The sequence below is a fragment of the Marmota marmota genome, unplaced genomic scaffold (assembly GCF_001458135.2).
Source record: "Marmota marmota marmota unplaced genomic scaffold, marMar, whole genome shotgun sequence".
Lineage (NCBI taxonomy): Eukaryota > Metazoa > Chordata > Mammalia > Rodentia > Sciuridae > Marmota > Marmota marmota.
In genome coordinates, this window is record NW_026002626.1 from 163477 (window position 1) to 168308 (window position 4832).

Below are 4832 nucleotides of genomic sequence, written 5' to 3' on the forward strand. Positions count from 1 at the left end.
GATGTTCATAGCAGCACAATTCACAATAGCAAGACTGTGGAACCAACCTAGATGCCCTTCAATAGATGAATGTATACAAAAATGCATATATACACAATAGAATATTAACTCAGCAATAAAAGAGAATAAAATCACATCAATGTTTTACAAATGTCAACACCCATACCCTCTTAGAAATAATTCTTTCTCATTTATTCATATAAATTGATAGAGACATTGTTGTTGCTCAAGCTATAGGTTGTTAACTCCAACCTGATTATTTAACGCAATAAATTCTTAAGCAAACTGGCCTAAGTGAAAACTCTTCCAGAGTTTGTGGAGTTGGAATTGGGGACTGGAGCTATTCTGTGGGTAATTTCTTCATATAGACCTGTGAGACTGGTCATGTTAATTGCTCTGTTTTACCATAGAAATTGGAGTACTGAAACATCTAAATTAGGATGTATAAGATATATTGAAGGGCCAGAAAAGAAAAAGGAAGGACACAGGGAGAAAGAAATGCATAGTATTTAAGTCACTTGTCCCAGTTAAATCCTGAAATTTTTGTATTCAAGACACATTTTCCTAGATTTTCTCTGGTACTAGCATTTTAACTAAACTAATCCCTGTAATTATCTATTTTCAATCAAAAACCCCTACTGAATATGAGAGAAAATACTTCAAACAAGAAATAGAAATCTAGTCATTCAAATTTACATTGAAAAGAAAAAAAAAATAGAACTGGAATTGTAGCTCAGTGGTAGAGCACTTGCCCAGCATATGTGAGACACTGGGTTTAATCCTAAGCAACACATAAAACTAACTAAATAAATAAAAAGTTAAAAATGTATATAAATACATTGACTGGAACTTTAAAAATAATGTAATGTTTCAAATCAAATTGTGCAAGGTCATTCAACAAATTCTATATTTAAAAATGTACCTAATATATTCAATAAAGGTCAATAGTTATCTACACAAATTAAATGAAATACAAAGAAGGATTATTGAAGAATATTTAAAAATTTGGTAATACAAAAATAAAAATGGAATTTGTAAGTAGTATCTAATATATCCACTGTGGGGAGATAAGAGGTTACTTTTTAACACTTATAATTTCAAATAAATTCAAAGAGAAAAAATATTTTAAGTGGTAATTTGCTGAACGGAAGACCAGTAAGAAGATGACCCTGGTTTCCAAGGCATTTGTCTCTTCAAGTTTAATTACTTTTACACTTTTTTTTTGTGGAGGGAGTATTTTTAGTTCTTGAACAAAATCCTAATAAAGTATTTCTCTTTCCAAATCTTCGTTTTTAGTTCCCATGATTATTTATTCTAGGTTGTGCCCTTTACTTTTAGTATTTCCTTAACAGTGGATTCGTTTTTACTAATCATTTTATGTTACTTTATTGCATTTTTCTAACTTAATTTGGCCTTTTTTTTTCCCACCTTCTAGTCCCCCAAATCTTTTCCTCTGTCTTCAATGAATAAATGGTAACTTCAGTGTTCACCAATCAGAATACAAATTTGGTGTCATCTTTATCAATATCTGTATGTCTTACTCCAGCTCTCATTTCTTTTTTTTTTACCCAAATACAAATTTTTTAAGTCTTCCTTTGAAATACAACCAGAATGCAACTTCTTCTTACCCCTTCTCCCCTATCACTTTGGCAAAAATAGTTATACTATGGGCTTAGTGTGGGTTAGTGTTAGAACCTCCCTAAATAGTACCATGGATTCCATTCCAGCCCCTTTATAATCTCTTCTATGCAGCAGCTCTGAAAACAAAATTTGAGTTTTTATTTTCAGTTTAAAATGCAATAAACATGCCTTTACAAAGACAAAAAGAGCTGGACAAACTGAATTCATCAACTTACAATAGACCTATAAAGAATGGCAGACTTGTTCAAACCACTGATGAAGAATTGTGAAGGTCAGGTGGATCAAATAGTCAAGCCAAAATTGCTTAACCTGAGCAAAAGGCAATGAAATAGTAATTTTTCACAAAATATTTTGGAGTCTGAGTCTGCACAAATTTGAGAATGAGAAATTCCTGGAGGCTACAGTCTTAGGGAGGATCCCACCCATTCGTGGGCTTTATATCTAGGAATTGTGCCTCATTCTGACAATGAAGAGTTGAAAAGTATCTGTAGATGGGTAGATCAAGGGTTTGTCTAAACCTTTCACCTGAGGTTTCCCATGGTGCTAAATTTGTTGGATGTAGTGTTAATGCTTTGCATTAACACCACAGACTTTTTTTTTTTTTTACTTACCCACAACTCAGAGACTGTGAGTTCTTCCAGTAATTAAATGCACTTTCAATTGATTTCCTTATATTCTTATTCATGGGAAGGCCCCCTCCTTTGGACATGATTATTTCATTCACTCCTTGATTCCTAACACTTTGTAGGACTTTTCCATCAGCCCATGAGAAAACACTACTGATACTACCCAGGATTTTTGTGTTTTTTGTGATGGTCTAGAGGAACTCACCACTATATAAATGTAGTATTTTTCCCCTGGGTAATTGTATTATAATTATCCATAAGATAACTTTTATTTTCTCTATGAATTAGAAAACAAAACAATCTTCTACTAATGCTATAGGAAGAGTAAGAAATTTCAAAATGAAAGAAAATATTTTAATTAGTTTTTGTAGAGAGTTTTCTCAAAGTTCTTCTCTAAAGTGGAAAGGCCTCACCAGATCCCTATCTCACAATAGGGAAGAAAATTTCTACCACTGTATTCCCCTCTAGCATTCTTATCTTATGAAAGAGAGAGAAAATAAAAACCTAAAAAACATAGATGAACGACACAACTAAATCACATAGGACCATAAAATTAGAGCTCTTCATCTTCTTCATACTTTTCCTGCACTTCAACAGAGTTGCAGTATAAAAATAATACAAGGGGGAGAAATGAATGACAGTAGAGGGGGTAGAGAGAGAAGATGGGAGGGGAGGGGAGGGGGGATAGTAGAGGATAGGAAAGCCAGCAGAATACAACAGACACTAGTATGGCCACATGTAAATCAATGGATGTGTAACTGATATGATTCTGCAATCTGTATACGGGGTAAAAATGGGAGTTCATAACCCACTTGAATCAAAGTGTGAAATATGATATATCAAGATCTATGTAATGTTTTGAACAACCAACAATAAAAAATTAAAAAAAAAAAACCTTGGCATTTATCCTCTCCAATCTTGCCTAATCAGGATCAATTTCCAGGTTTTTAAAATATTTATGCCTTCAGAATCTGTCTTTTAAAAGTCATACAATCTCAGGTCGAAGAAGCTAATTTGTGCATTGCCATAATTTGTATCTTCCCTAATTCCCTATTTCTTGACATCACAATCCCAGACCCAGGCCACTGAACATGTAGTGCATGAAGATCTTTGATGACCCAGCAAACTCCTCCTGGGAACCCTGTGGTGTTTCCTATGCTGTGAAGGAGCAACTTAGCAATAGCCCCACCGATGGAGGGGGCTCTCCTAAGGGTACTAATGGCTATTCAATGTCTGGTGCTGTCCCTGATATGAGGCTGAGGCCAGCACAGGGCTCTGTGGACATCTCCATCCATCTTGGAGTCATGGCAAAAATTACCTTGAACATTAAGAGTGAAGACACAGCTTGTGCATCACTGCTGTTTAACTAACTCTGGACCACTGACATAGACATCAAGGACAGCTGCAGGACCTGACTGACTGTAGGGCTGAGCTTGATGATCTCTGGGCTCCATTTCATTCCTGGAAGAGTCGACAATCATTTGCTAAAGAACTCTGCTTTTTCATGAGGCGGCAACAATTAATAGGCAAAACCCATCTGCTTCCAAACTATATCTATCAGGATAGGCGAAGGATATTTTTAGCAGGATCCATGAACTTGTACTTGAACTGGCCACCCGCAAATGGAGCTCTCCAGGCAGAATAACAAGGATCCTGTGTGGAGCTCCACAGGAGGCTCTCAGGAGGGGACTGAAGGCTTAGGAAAATGACCTAGAGGGAATCACTTACCTGAATCATCCATGATGGCATAAGCACACAGAGCCATATCTGCTCCTGCTGTTGGGAAGGCAGGGGAAGGTAAGGACTGTGGATGGCCAAAAGCATCCAGGAGCACTGCATGGTCCATTTTTTTATCCATGAACATGATGTCCTGCAAGCACTTGGTCTCCTTGAGCTGAGAAGGTAAGGCCTGGGCTTGTTCCATCACCAGGTGCCCAAGGAAGGGCTGTGTGTACAGGTCTTAAGCTAGTCCAGACTTCTTCTCAGAGAGAATTAGTGTTCCAAGCCCAGGAAACAACCAATACCAAATGTGAGTTTTCTATAGACTCATTTTTTTTACTAGATCTCACAAATACACCATTTCTTCCTTACTAAACTGTCTGTAGACCAAGACACAGCAGCCTGCAGGTCACACTGTGTAGAAATAAAACCTTCCCAGACCCTTTCTATGTTGGAAACTCATGAAGGCCTTACTGTTTGCCATGAAGTTCTTTATACTGAACTGTTTCCCTAACTGTCTGAATGAGAGCTGGGAGAAGGTGAGGAAGGGAAGAGCTGGGTATTTTTGCCTTCTGAAACATGGATAGTGAACCTAAAGCCTCTCTCGGCACTTGAATGAGGAAGGATCATCCTCAAAACTGAAGTCCCTTCTCCCTCAGGTGTCTGCTGCAAAATGAAGCAGCAACCAATTTACTAAGAAAAAAATGGGAAGAAACACCAAATTTAGTAGTTCAAGGAGAACTTTGTGAAGACCATGGAAAACTAAAAACATAGGCTTCTTCCTGGTAGAGTTTGGAGTGAGAAATGTAGCTAATTAGAATGAAGTACACAGTAAAAATGTTCCTT

At 36.9% G+C, this 4832-nt stretch overlaps 1 pseudogene; it reads right to left on the bottom strand.

Moving 5' to 3' along the window:
* The window catches only part of LOC107160133, a 34451-nt pseudogene extending 30260 nt beyond the window's left edge, over positions 1 to 4191 (bottom strand).
* Positions 4192 to 4832: the final 641 nt, after the last annotated feature.